Source organism: Phaethon aethereus, assembly GCF_964289735.1.
Source record: "Phaethon aethereus genome assembly, chromosome: 3".
In the NCBI taxonomy this organism is placed as follows: domain Eukaryota; kingdom Metazoa; phylum Chordata; class Aves; order Phaethontiformes; family Phaethontidae; genus Phaethon; species Phaethon aethereus.
This window is the reverse complement of record NC_138576.1, coordinates 47,799,626-47,815,041: the sequence shown is the minus strand read 5'-3', so window position 1 is coordinate 47,815,041 and position 15,416 is coordinate 47,799,626. Positions and strand designations below refer to the sequence as shown.

At 33.7% G+C, this 15,416-nt stretch overlaps 1 protein-coding gene across 1 annotated transcript in view; it reads left to right on the top strand.

Annotated features, from left to right (window-relative positions):
* Window positions 1–15,416, top strand: part of ASCC3 (activating signal cointegrator 1 complex subunit 3) — a gene marked incomplete at its 3' end in the record, with an annotated part of 268,274 nt that overhangs the window by 141,754 nt on the left and 111,104 nt on the right. The gene's annotated exons all lie outside the window — the stretch shown is intronic.

Here is a 15,416-nt window from a genome sequence, read left to right as displayed (position 1 = left end):
TGGTTTGATGGAATTGTTTAGGTACATATGCTCACTGTTTCAGTTGTCATCCACTTTCCACTTCCAACTCCCCCAAATACCATATCTTAGGCAAATTTGGTTGGGCTTTTTAACTATTCCTTTAGTTTATTTGCACAATATGTAGAGTAGATCAGAACTGAACAGAAGCATTTTTGTGCTGAAGCTTGTAATGACATCTAGTTAAAAATTGTGAAAATAAATAAAAATTGTGAATTGTGAAATAATGAGTAAAAGGAGTGCACACTTTTAAGAATTTTAAATAAAAGAGCAATTAGAAGCAACCATTAAGAATGAGTGAATTGAATCTGATCCACAGTCTAATACACATACTGAGAGCTGGAGGTGCTTTGGAGAAAACAAAATAGGTTAAAAAATAGTTCAGCATACTTTCAGAAAGTTGTGCAGATTTTTTTTCCAGAGAACTGCCAAATATTTATTGCAGTATACTTATTTTTCTGGTTTAAGTTGTATTACATGAATAGTCAGTTGCTGTATTTTAGCATATGCTATATGTGTTTTATATTATCACTATTTCTCCATAGTAGGAGGCCAGAAGATATGGAAGCTTTGATATCTACAACATTTAGTTTTATCTTCTGATTGTTTTGAATTCATCTTAAGCTCCCTTGATCTGGAATTTCAAAAATCAACCAAGATTGAGAAGAATTCCTGATTATTGGAAATCATTGTCCTGGAGAAAAACATTATGTTGTATAAAACTACAAAGAGCTATGCTTTAGGACGTACAGTTACCGTTGCATATCACCTTTATCACAGTAGAATAAATAATTTTGCTTAAATTTTCCAAATCTCTTTTGAACAACTAATTATTTCAGAAGCCTCTTTTTCTTGCTAGCAGATTGTTATATCAAAAACACCAGACACTGATTACAGAAGATTTCCAAAAAACATAAAAAGCTAAAAAACAGTATTCTTTTCATCCCAGTATTGAGATTTTGAATGAGCATCATATAAATGTGTATTTGGATACATCCTTGTACATGTATCATGTTAGTAATTTTTGGCTCATTTGACCAAAAAACAGAATTGGAACTAAAAGAACATGTGCATGAACTATAACGAAAACTGGTAGGTAACAAAAATGGAGCTTACTCTGTATTATGGAATGAAAATAAAATTGCTAAAAAGGGAGGAGACAAATTTGGAAGTATTTGGCTTGTGAAAAGCTGCTGGAAGAGTGCAGATAAGAAGACAGCAATATTAGAAGACTTCTGAATTTCAGTGTATGAATTCTTAGAAAAACCAAATGTTCACCAACCCCATCCCACCAAATAGGATTTCATCTTTGGACAATACCAGTACCAGTAGATAAAGAACTAATTTTAGTCAATAAAACTAAAAAATGGAAAATGTTTAAACTTCTAGAACTTAAAATTTTATTTACGTGGAATTTACAAGAAAATTGTTAGGCTTTTGGTAGAACAAGGTCTTTAATGCATTTTTAGTGCTTGGATAAGACATATTGAAAAACACTGACACTGGAGTAAGATTTACCTTAGGATATTTCCTTCCTATCAAATATTAACTTTACTTATTAGGTGAACCAACTCGGCTAAGAAGCAAGATTTGGTTTATGGTCCTGCATGGCTATTATGTTGCCAGCTGCTGTAGAACCAGCAGAATCTGTTTATTTCTCTAAGCAACAGTTATATATAATATATGCACTAAATATTCTAAGAAATTCTAAAAACTCAAAAGTACCATGTCCTAGTATTTATGATACTTCAAATGGAAAACATTTGAGATTAATATTCTCAACACTTCTAATGCATTCTCTAGAATGGAATATTAAGAGAGTACCAAGAAGTAAGGTGGTATTTCTAGAACATTTGGACACCAAATGCATGGGATGAATTGGAATGCATTTCAGGCAGGTTTTATTCAGCTTCAGACTTTTGTTGGGTAAAAATCATTCCTATCCAATAAGGAAAACTAGAAAAACAACAATAGACAAGCAGGACAGATCCTGTTTTGACATATTTGCAGATGATGTGCATATGGCCTGAAAACTTTTCCAAAATATTTACACAAGACTTTCAGATTATTTGGCTTAGAATTTATATTTCTTGGTATAGTTCACATTTAAAACAGTTCTAATTAGACAAGTAAAACTTTAGTATCATCCTGTCTTTGCAGAAGAATATTTTGTTCTTTTGATAATCAATAGTAGTTAGGAGATCTCAGCAAAGATTTTGAATGTTTAATTTTTTTAATTCAAAAGTAGTGGAACTTCAACTGTGATTACTTTTATAGATTATAGATTCTATAAGTTACATATTAAAACCAGTATGTGATTAGAAGCATTATGGAATCTTGCTTTATCTATATTGATATCAACAATTAGTTGTTGATATCAATATAGATAAATTGATAATCAATTATCAATTGATAATCAACAATTATCAACCATTGGTCCATTTTCATTCTAATAAACTACATAGTTCTTTGTTACCTCTTAATAAAGAATGGCGTCAGCATATCGTGGAGTTGTCATATTTCTGACAGTGCCTGTGCAGCCAGGGTACCCCGTACCTCTATCCTCCCCAGTATCTTACAAGTAAGTTTCTCACATTTATGTTTTGTGCCCCTTACAATACAAATCAAAATGATAATAGATCTTTTTTATATCCCACCTTCAGATGTCTGATCTGACCAGCCATTTAAAAATAGCTGGTGAAACATATTTGAAGCTTCACTGAAAATATTTATCTGTACATATGTTTTGCTGTATTGTGATGGTTTATCACCTCTGTAAAAAAACTATATGTGTGATTTCAAAAGTTTATGGACAACTTCCCTGGTGAATCTTTTCAGTGACAGAAGGCAGAAATTGCAAAAACGTGAATTGCTGAGACAGATGTGAACACAGGCCAGCAACTTCCCTAAATACTGGAAGGTTTTGATGAGGCTTAGCAAAGGTTCTAAAAAATGTAGCCAATTGTCCATGTTTCCCAATAAATAGAAGAGGACTAAGATCAAAATGAAGTTTGTGTAGGTAAAGGTAAGTAAAAGCATTTATATTAAGTTAGCTTTTCCTAACAATCAAAAAATATCTTCAGATAAGAAAAACAAACATGGTGTTTTGTAACTGCGTAACATAATAGTTGTTACTTGGGGAAAAATGTTATGTGTACAGCTGCTGATTGCCTCAGCTGAGAAAGACCTGAAAGAGTGTATCCTGCACACAAACAAAGTACTTGTGATGAAAAAAGCTTGCAGCATCTTGGCTCTTTGAGAAGCAATATTTACTGGCTGCTGCTCAGTTTTCACTGGCAAATTCAAGCTCTGCTTCGGAAATTTTATGCATCAACCTTGAAAGCATCAAGGTTTCTGATATGTTTTTCTTTTGAATTAAAGGGTTTTTCCCAAATAAGGACTTGCAAGAGCCTCTCTAAAAATATGTTAACTATTTGAATGCTAAATGCTAAAAACCTAGTAGTGGATGGTGAACCCTTAGGTTCTAGAATTTAGACTATCAAAAGCTTTGCAAAAGTCTTTCTAGACTCTTTGTAGTAATAATAAAGGCAGTTAGCTCAGGTATCAAAGGCCATTGCCCATTTTCTGTCTCTGAAGGTGCCTCTGGCTTTGATATACATGAATTTTGTAATCAAATGTAGAATTCCAGTGCAAGGTCTTTGATTCTAGAGATCACTTTTTCCAAGTATTGTCCAACGTATGTTTATCAGGGACAACAATCAGAAATCTGAAAAGAGTTTGAAACCTTTAGCATCGTATTGCTGTGTTTTCATTTGAAGTGTAGTATTGCTGAATAATTGAACAGAGTCCTAGTTGGCTTGCAGTTGAAGGATCTCATTGAAAAATATATTGAAGCTAATGGGAAAAAGACTGTTGGCTTTGGAGTAAGCCCTAAGGACACAACTTAATACAGCACAAAATAGTGTTTCATAGAGAAAAAACAGCGCAGTGTTTAACTTTTTGCAGATGTGGATTTTCTGCAAGCTTCTGGAACTGAAAGCAATAAGAAAATGTGAATTTGTCCCAGTGATTCATGGGTTAAAAACACTCATATAGGTTCACCAGTATTACTTATAATTCTTTTACTGATCCCTTACACTCAGAAATTATTTTCTGGGCTCTTGATTCAATAGTTACAGCATCGTAAAAGAGTGTTTGTACTGCAGCATAGCCTTAAAACATACCTGGTTTCTTGCTCCATGGGCATGTAATTTTAAAACAGCTGTAATAGTTATTTTCTGGTATTCTCTTAGATTTTTTCCCATGATGGAGCATAATCCTTGAAGTAACCACCAAGATCTCTGGTCTAAGGAATATATCCAAGATGATGGTTTTAAGAGACTTCTATCCTTTCAGAGTACTGTACAGGTCTACAATTCATTGGTTCAGAATCAAGTAATAATTATTTACTGGTTTGGCAATCATAGCCCTATTTATTTTTTTTCCCTACATAGTCCAGTTTCTTTACATTTCAGATTTACACACTTATGAGAAAAATAAACATTAAATGAAACCAGAGATATTTATGAAACCACAGTGACTACAGAAATGGGTAGAAGGTTGCCAACAAAATCCACAACTATTAATAAAACTGTAATAAAACGGTAATTAATAGCATAAAAATATAGCTAGAGCATATTGGAAAAAAGCAAGATGCATAAGATGCTGTCCACATGCAAGTTCATGTTCTATGTAGAAGTTTTATGCAGGTTTCACCATGAAACAGAACTAGTACTGGTAAATAGTTGAAAACTAACTTAAAAAACAGTAAATAAATTATTTCAGTTGTGTATATATGAATGCCAGCTATCAGGAGGGCTCAGATTTTGGGAGGAATATGTGACTACAGGAAAATGATGATGTTACAGATAGAGTCTGGAAATTTCTCAATGGGATTCTTTATATAAGCAGGGTTCATGATGTTGAGCAACAAAGTAAATTTCAAATCTCTTCAAAATATTTGTCTAGTGTGGAAGTAAATGTTTCTGAGAATAAGTGAGGTGAAACATCACTTATAATTTTAAGAAAATGAAGCTAATTGCGTTTCATTTCCTTTGCAGCTTTGTAGTTTTCAATGCTGAGTATTGAGAGCCACCTTGTGGCCTTACTTTTTAATGCACATGTTTTATGGTAGGTTGAAAGGCCGTTTTTCATTGTTTCACTTCAGAGCATTTTGAAGATAGACAATTACAAATAAATACATAAATATGTTCTACTTTCAGAACTTCTTCTTTCTACTTCATCTAGCCTGAAGTGCAGCTCTCTGCTTGACCTGAAAGATGGGTTCTTTACATTCGTATGAGATTTCTGAGATATTTTTTTCTTATTTGCTCATTTCTTTTTCTCCTCTTTTCTTGCATATGTTAGTGGATGATAATATAAAACACAAGACAGATAAATTACATGTGTAAGAAGTATAATGTATAATATACTTGTACTGTATAATATACTTGTATAGTATATATATGTGCGAAGTGATGTATAGTAATTTAATATGGACTATATTCACTTGCTAAAAAATTATAAATTCTTGAACAGTGCATGTTTTAGGAAGCTAACAAAATTTGACAACTTTAAGCATTTATTTTTCTATGTCTGCTAGTAATTGTTTTGATTACTGGAATAACAGTTAATAGCAAATAGAACAATTCAATATTTATATCTTTCAAGTTTGTATTTACTCTTATGAAATATATGTATGAAATTAGCTTCAGGCATCAGAACTGGGATTAGTTGGAGAATACACAGGATGATGAATTGATTACTCTTGGACACAGCTTCACAAAATGGCTTTTTTAATTATTTTTTTTCTGGAGGAGACACATACCAAAATTTATTGTGACTATAAAGGGGCTGATGTAAATACAGGAAGTCATTATCTAAAATGACAATCTAGATTTTTCTGAATTCAGTTTTTGGTTCTGTAATGTAAGTATATGCTGTGCGTAAAGGTGGAGGTTGAAGTAGTACTACTACTCTACCAAGCATTTTTTTTCTGGGATTTTGAGGGGTAGGGATAGGATCCTCCATAAAGTTTATACTTAGTTCTGATATTACTAGAAACCTTTTTTCTGCTATGGCTAAATTTGTACTGAGGACTCTCAGACAACTTGGGGTTTCATGGGTAACTCGTTTCAACACAAAACTCAAATTTTACTCTCAAGCTAAAAATTAAATCAGTAACTGTAGAAATCTGCACAGATAAGGAAAAAAAAAAACACTTAACATCTGCTAACCTTTTTTGTTGTTAGGGGAAAGTTGAGATTAACTAGGTTCAATCCCATTCTTTGTCTGACAACAGCAGTTTAGGAACATTTCAGTTACAGTATGTCTTTATGAACATTGTCACATTGGAGAATACTGTTTCTTGTCATATGTTTAAATAGCGCTATGACCTGTAATGAGTGCGGTGATGACAGATTCTGTGGATGTATTGCATAATTTTTTCCATGGCAAATGAAGGGCTATGGGAATGTAATACCTTATGGGGAGGTGCATAATTATATTTTGGGTTTCTAACAAGTATGAAAGCAATTTATGATAAATAATGCCTCCTGATTAAGTTGCCATTGTCACCAATAAAAAGGATGTAAATTCTCCGTTCCGATTTGTACTATGATGTTCTTTAGTTCTGTTCAGGCATTTAAAACCATAGGATGATCTGATTAATTTTCACGTATAGGGCCATTAACTTTTCAATTGTTTCTTCAGTTTTTCTGTGATAGGAGTTATTCAGTATCAGCGGGGATTGGTGTGAAGACAGATAATGCAAATTCCAATTTACTTGGAATAGTGAGTGATAATTAAGAGCTATTATTGATATGTGCCATCTGGGAGTGTTGAGACAATGCCACCTGAGTCAGTTACGGTAGAAATTTGTTGCAATGGAAAGTTATTTGAGGGTCTGTTTTGTCTTTAATTCTTTCCAGGATAATTCTTGTTCATTAGTCTAAATCTGAAACACGCCAGTGGAGTGATTTTCAGACTAAGATTATAGCACACAGATTTTAGGAGGCTGCACACAGTAACTACAAATGCACGATGTGTCTGAGCTCCTGCTGTAGTTGGTGGAGTTCAGTGCATTTCAGGCAGTGGAGCCAAGAGGATGCCTGACCTCAACCGTGAGCAAACACAGAGTGGTCGGGGAGCAGAAACCCTGCACAAGCCCTGCTGCCTCGTCCTCATTGACTGCGAAGGGTGCTCAGACTCCTACTTCAGCTGTACAGATATGCGTGCAGACATCTACAGTGTTTTAATCTCGTCCTGAACACTGCCATATCAAGCTGCTGGCAAAGTGGCCTGTCTCAAATGGTCAGGCAGTTACTTTACTTTCTAAGGACATTTCTCTGCATCAGACAGCATTAGCTGGCCCTCTTACCTTTGGTTTTAGCAGTGTGCAGATTAAACAAGTATGATGGAACTATCTAGTTACCTCAAGTGATGCCTCTTCAAAAAAGAAATAGAGTAGGAAGTCTATTCTAGGTTGAGCGCAAGATTGGAAAGGCTATGCCAAGAATTATAAGTCATCAGCTTGATTTTATAAATATGATCAGAAAGGCTGTCTGATATCATCTCAGAAAATAGGCTCAGTAGGTTTACCCCTACTAAGTGGTCACGGGATAGTAGAGGTAACACCAGTGTTATAGGTAAGCGTAGCCTCTGTTTCCATTCTGTGTAAAATTTCTGTGACAAGATAATTGGCAATTCTGTATTTGGAGCTCAATAAATCAATTTAAAAATTAGCTGAAATCCAAATACAAAATTAACAGAAGGAAATACTTTTGTTGAATAGCTTCAGATGATTAGATTGGAATTTACAAAGTAAAATATTCTTAAATGTGTAAGACAATTTCTAAAGGTGATCACCAAGTTTGCTTTGCAATATATTTTATATTATTTATTATTTATACATTATGTTGTTTACAGTCATTTTGTATACAATAGATCTTATTTTATATTAACTTTCAAAGCGCATAATGAGAAAATCAAGTAAAACAGTAAAGGATTTTAAAATGTCTGCCACACTGAATCTAATTAAAAGATTGTACAGATTGCGAGAGTCAAAGATTCTCCACCCCTTTTATTCAGATTTTAATTCATAATTCAGTATTACCATCTTGAAACCACTGAAAACTGACATCCTGGTGACAACCCTGTAGTATGTGTTATGAAACTCCACAAACATGGTATTTGCCTTAGCACTGAACAGGGGTATGTTGTTCAGTTCTGTACAGTCAGATAAATTTTCTCTTTATATAGGAAAACTATTAATATGTCTTGAAAGTGATTGCAGTATTAGTTATAGAACTATTTTACATAGATAGTATTAGAGTTCAGTCTTAAAGGCAAAACTTTTTTATTTTTATATATGTTTTTACTTCAACTTCAGTTATTTTTGTCATTTAAAACAATATAAAAGATACTCAGTTTTAAAATGTTATTGCTTCAAGAGGTAAATTATATAGACATACTAGTTTTAAAGCAAATGTTGGCATTGTATACTATTTGGTTTCTTCCTAGAGTCCTAACACCCCAACAAATGCAGCATTAGAGATACAAGTTCAACGTTTAGGTAAAGTATTTTGCAAAGCCTTTTGAGATTAGGCTGCTCTTAAACAAAGGCAGAGTTGTGAGATGAAAAACATTTTTAAGGAGAGGGAATGCATGAAGGAGGTAGTGATTTGAACAGATATGACTATTAATTGTACAGAACAAAGACTGTTAATATAATTAAAAGATTAGAGAAAATGAAGCTCACAGTATGGCATCTAACACTTTTGAACAGTCATTAGTGCTAACATAAGCATGATAAATAAACAGAGTATGAAAAATGGAAATTAATCAGGGTTAGAGAGGGACTGTAGAAGCAGCACAGCAGCTCTCCTCTCACCTGTTTTGTGCTCCTATGCTCTGCATTAAGTGAGAAAGTAACAATCTCTTTCCTTTGTCCTGTACCAGGTAGTTTAGTCTCCATGGTATGTTTGATATGTGAGATACTTTTTTAAATTTCCTCTGTGATCTATCTGCTATGTGGGTAAGACATCTAAAGGTAGCTTGCTAAAGAAGCTGTTTAGCCTGCTTTGAAATAACAGTGTATGAATTACAGTATCTTAACAATAGCGAGCTGCTCAGTTTTGACAGAGGATTTCTAATCTAGTTTACAAACCCCAGACAAAGCAGATATAGATGAATTAATACCAATGCAATATTTTTTTTCCAATCTGTGTAAATATATTATATATTACTTGCACAAGAAAATAAGTAATCCTTTGCTCAAAATATCAGCTTTGAAGAGGAGGGATATGTGCTAGGTACATGCTTAAAGAACTGTAGATGTAGAAAACAGTCTTTCAAACCCAAATTTAATTATGCATAATTGTCTTCATCTCTGTGATTTTTAAACTTTATAAAGCAATTATCTTGCAGGCTTCATGAAAGATGAAACCTAATATCAGTAAGTGACAAAATATCAGGACTATAAAGGCTGGATTTGGGAGGATTTATTTATTTTAAAGAGTGGGGAAAATAAAACTTTTTTTTTTCCAGTAGATAGAGTTTAAAACTACAAGGGATCTCATAATTTAGCAGAGGTCTGTGAGAAAATACCCTACATTTGAACAGGATCTGGCTGTAAAATGAGCTCTATGGAGGTGACTGCACAGTGCTCCTTTCTTAGGTCAGCTGGTTTCCTCTGGCAGCAAGCCTAATAGTTGCCTCAGTTTAACTGACAATCTGTCTCTAAATTCCCAAGTCTGCTCGACAAAAGAGCATAGTAATATAAAGCTGCTTGTTTCATCACTTACTAGGTGCTACTCCTGTGCCCTTTTAGGTGTTTAAAGGCATCACGTTACCTTTGAAACTGACTTTGAGTGGTGTCTAATAGTCCACAGGCTTCACAGTTCTGCACTGAGGTTGCAGAACTTCAGAGAGCAGCCTGCTAGTAATTTGGAATAAAACTAACAAAAAAGACAGCACAGTTGTCAAAGGTGTTGGTAATTATCAGGTGGTGGTATTGATAATCAGCTTAAGTCTTACAGTTGTCATTTGTAAGATGTACTTTTTGTCCTGAGGGTGCAGTGGAAAAATTAATGAAACAGTAAGGCAAGGCAGTAATTCTGGAGGAGTTGAGGTTATGGAAATCTGATGGGGCATGTATTTAAGTTGGGACAGGGGTACAAGGAATATAAAATTCATAGGAAACCAGGTTTCAGTGGTCCCACCTGCTAAAGGTCTGGTTTCTTAAGAGATTTTTTTTTTTCTGTTAGTACTTTATCAGATAAAGTAAATTAATCTGATGATACAATAGAAACATTGCAATATGAAAATACATAAAGATCTATAATTTTTCATATCCTTTGGACATTTCTCAAAAGTGCTTGTCCCATAAGATTTAACATTTGGTGACACTGAACTACAAAGTGTTACCAAGGAATCCTTGAAATGCTCTTAAAATAGCAAAGGCACAGGAGGAATAAAAAGTCTTTAGTTCTGAGATTTGCTTAATAGTATTGGCACACAAATTAAAAAAAAAAACACCTTTATGTGATGCTAATTACATCATGAATTTTCTTATGGGTCTTTGTATTACAAAGGTATCCATGAAAAAACTTACTTTTATGGTGCTGCAGATGGTCTGATGTTCTAGTTTGGTTATCTTTTTTCCTTCTTAAAGTTCAGGTTACATACAAGTTACTTAATGAGTGGTGAGTATAATTTTAACCTTTTTTAGTTTAGGAAATTGTACCACTTTTATTGATTTGCTTTTTTTTTAAATCATGTCTGCTTTGTATTTTTCTGTTTATTTCTTCCATGCAGAAGCTAGAAAAGTGAAGCAACCGAGCCCCAGTACCAAATCAAAAGACATATCAAACCTAGGGCTCATCTCTCCAAAAGGAAAGAATTATTTTCCTGTTTTAAGATAAATTTCAACTTTTCATGGTCCTACATACTGATGCCAGTCTAAAACTGTTTGAAAACCCTGTAGACTATTAATTCATGCTGCATACTTCCAATCATCTATAAAACTTGTAAGAGAAATTTCAGTCTTCTGAAGAATCCTCAGTCTGTCACTTTGCATAGCTGTGAAGTTGTAGTGGACTGTTACGGTTTAATTATGAAATATGAAATATGCTTAGTGGATTTTTTTCTTGCAAGGTTAATGATGTCTCAGTCAGTATAGCCTTTGAGGAGGATTTGCACTGAAAATTGTGATGATATGTAGTAAGTAAGCTTGCAGCTTACTTGCAGCTGGAAAGGTCTTGAAAACACTTTCTGCTTTCATTGTCTCAGAGTAAAAATGCATCCAATATTTTCATGGCTCAGCAGAGTGGAAGTTTTGAGTATTACAAAGCAAATATAACAAATATTTTTATAGAAACCATGTAGTATCAGTTTCCTGTTGAAGCAGAAATATTAAAATCTTTGCACAGTTAAGCACAGCAACAAAAGGTTTAACTAGGTCTCTGGAGGGATGTCAGTATTCAAACCGAAACGGGTACAAATTCATCCGTGCTGTTGCAATGCTACCCTTGCATGTCATCAAACTGTCTCTCTCTATCAATTTCTTTTCATGCTGTTTATCTTCCCTATACTGGCTAGTTTTCTAACAGCATACTGAAAACTTCTGCTGTCAGCAAAGCAGACCAAGATTGATCACTTTTTCATCTGTGTACCCACAAGTGGTTAACAAATATGATGGCAGGACTTTCTGCCTCAAGGGCTGGAGAAGAATAGATACCTTGTGTTTTACATGTTTCAGATATCTATTCCCAGAGAGAGAACAGTTGATTTCTAAATTGATGAGAAAAAACCAGAGCTTTACATGATTTTGCATGCATTTTAAAGTCGTGATGTTATACAATTAATTCAATCTTAATCGATGTGTATTTACATGTTATTGCTAAACTGAAATGTTTTGACACTTCTTTAATAAGACTTGAGAATATTTAGGCACAGATTTTTGTTCACTGTGAAGTCCAGATTTTATCATACTGAAACAGTACAAAAATGTCTCTAATTTTATTGCATTTGCTGTAAACAATAGAAAGATGCTTATCATTATACAATATATGAAAATTATTAGGGTTTTTTACTGCATTTTCACTCAGCAGTAGAGCTTAAACTGGGTCATTATAACCAACATTTCCTTTCTACCTAAACCTAGTGCTGTTTTCCTAAACCTAGTGCTGTTTTCCATGTGTGTTTACACAGATGAATTATTTTTCATTCTAACTTCTTAAACCCTTTTATCTCAGAATCAGTAATTCATTCAGTTGTAAGACAAGGCACCGCAGTCTGTCTTCAAATGAAATGTTAGGTTACTTTGGTCCATGTTATAAAATTCTGGCTCAAGTTGAGGTAGTGTATTGTTTATACAAATAGTTCCTTTTTTTGCTTAGTAACAGCTAGGCATTAAGTGAGGTAATTTGAAACTATGTCTGCATCCTTGGTGACTTGTTGCAAATCCATCATTTGTGCATGGTCAAACTTGCATTCGTGATTCTTTCATTCTTGGCTTGTCTGGGTGACTCAAAAACATAGTAGTTTAGCAATACTAAATTTTTGTAGCTTCTATTGTCAGTGAGGTCTGTAAACAGTTTCATCTTCTGCATTATAGATTATAGAATTGAGGAATCAAAGATTAAATTAAATGTTTACCTCTTGTTCAGGGTTTTTAATCTGATTGCTATTCTTTCTCCTCCCATAGAATCTTATTTCATTCTCTGTGCACCGTATAACTTTTCCAGTGGAAAAAAGATGGGACTGCTGTGATGTAACTTAATGTAAGAAGTTTCACACTGAATAAGTCAAGAAGTTTCTGGACACCATATCAATCCATTCTTTAACTGGTAGTCATCACTCCCTAATGTGCCAACTGGATGAAACACAATCTTGTGCAATAAATAGGTTATGATCTGTGGTAATGCCAGGGCAGTAGAAAAATGTGCCAGAAATTCTGCCTTATACTTCCTTTCCTTGTCAATTAAAAAGAGAAGGAAAGGGTAATTCATAGGGATTTTTTTGAAACTATTCTCTGATTGGAGCACAAAACTGCAAAGTATGTTTTAAATCTGCATTATTTTGAAAAATCACAGTATTATGTATCATATGCAAAGTACATCAGGGGATCATTGAATTGCCAGATTTCGAATTCCCAACAGTTACAACTACTGTGTAAGTAGTGTTCCAGCAATAATTCATATTTTCTTTATTAGCAGAAAAATTACAATTTTTCACTCTTCACTTTTGAAAGCAAACAAGTCTTTTTGGTCCATATTTACAGAATTCATTTTCCTTTAAAGGGAACAACAGTGTTGTTTTTTTTTAAAGAACATCTATGAACACCAACCTTGTAAAAAGTAGAAGAGTTAGCAACCTGGGCTGAAAAGTAAACTAAGTTTAAATAATAAAGATAAGCAAAAGAGTATATTAAAATAGAAGTATCATCTAACCATATCTCAAGACTGGTAGTAATACAGAAGGAAAATTGTATGGCTTTGAAGATAAGAGGCCATTATTTCACTTGAATAAAAAATACAACTATGTTAGAACAAGATAGTAATAACTTGAATAGGCTGCTTGGCAATTGTTCCTAATTATCTAAACATCTCCATTCGCTTTTTCATACAGTTTTTCTAGTTGTGTTTTAAATACATTAAAACTGAATTCTTTGATACTTCATTCTTGCAGTGACTCTGTGTTTTACAAACTACAGAAACACAGTATGTTTTATAGAACAGAAATATTTTTTAAACTTCCAGTGAAGGTAGCTCTATACCCTGCAGAAAATGATGTGTGCATGTAGAGAGAATTGCTTTTAGTGCAACAGGTGAAAAATAATCTGCTGAGGACTAAGGACAGAGAAATTCCTATTCTAAACAAGTATTTCTAAATTACAAATTGACAGGAGACAACCCTAAATCAATAGAAACCTGCATACACACAAAGAGGAGAAGGTTCAGAAGAAAAACAGTTATAATACTATAATACAGAAAATTAGTTCTGAATTCTGTGCTCCTGATGATTGCACTCAAAGAATTGTTATCTTTACACTGCTAGAGGAAGATGTTTAAGTAAAGCAGTCACACTACTCTCCTTTCTTTCTCCTTCAGAGGTATTTTTAGAGCACTTCACAGAACTTACTGAGGTGATTTCAGTAAATTGATCAGAGCAGTAACTCATAGGTTTAAACAATTCTAACTTCAATACAGTGAACTTAAATCTCCAGAGGGAGACAATTAGATTATTGACTCTTGCAGGAGAAATTCGAACTGATTCACATTTGTTTGCTCGAATTACCTTCTTCAAATACTGTCTTGCCAGGCACCCACTAATTATAACCCAGTAAGAATAAATGTTGGATGGAGGTATTACTTCAGGATGGCTATACAAAGTTAACAGCTAGATACATTAAAAAAGTGAGGATGTAGAGAATGAGCATGCATACTCATTAAGTCGAATAGCATATTGGCCAGCCTACATTCATTCAGAATGTATCTGCTAGGTCATGCAAGTCTTCTTGGTCGAGGGGAGCTCTCAGTAGTCTTTGTGTTCTTCAGAGGAACCAGCTGCAGGGTGAACAGTGTCAAGTTAATGCTGCTGTTCCCAGGAAAGAGTGAGGGAACTAATGTGAGGGTATATGAACACAGAAGCACTACCTGAATCCAACGTATTGAACTGTTGCGTGACTGATAACTTTACAAAAGAGCTTCATGACAAGTTGTTTCTACCTGATTTAGTAGGTTCTATATGTATTACTGTGTGTTTAGTAAATACTAATAATTTTCCATTTCCTGCTGTTTCTTAAGGGGTATGGAAGGTAATACAAGATAAGGATCAATTGTTTAATATATATTCATCACAGAAATGTAGTCAACTTTTAAATCCTTCAGGGAAAATTTCTCTCAAAGTTAATTCTTTCCTTCTGTAATAAAATAATAATTTAATCTTGCTCTTACCACATAACATGCCACTTCATCCTTGTCCTAGAAACAGCTGCTGCTAGCTCAGTTATTATGCAGACAGTGAAAGTTGAATAACACAAATAAAAGTTCTAATTCATAAAAGGAGAGTCCTCAATTAAAATCATTGTAGCTCAAATGTATTCCTTTTTTCTCCCTTTAGACTCTAATCTGGATTTCTTCAGTTTCTTTCATAAACTGTCAGATAGTGTTACTGCTCATCTTTATGGCTTAGTATTTTCTCTAGTTTTCTTATATTTGCTCGAACTGTGCACTTTAAGGAGTCTTATGGGTTTTTTCTATTAAAAGAAATTATTATATTTTGACTTCATATTTAAAAAAACCTTCTCATGCTTTTATTGCCACTAAGTTTTGTTCTCTCACCTTTTAAACAGCAATTGTGTATAAAACAATAAAACTTAGGTTAAAGATTTAACT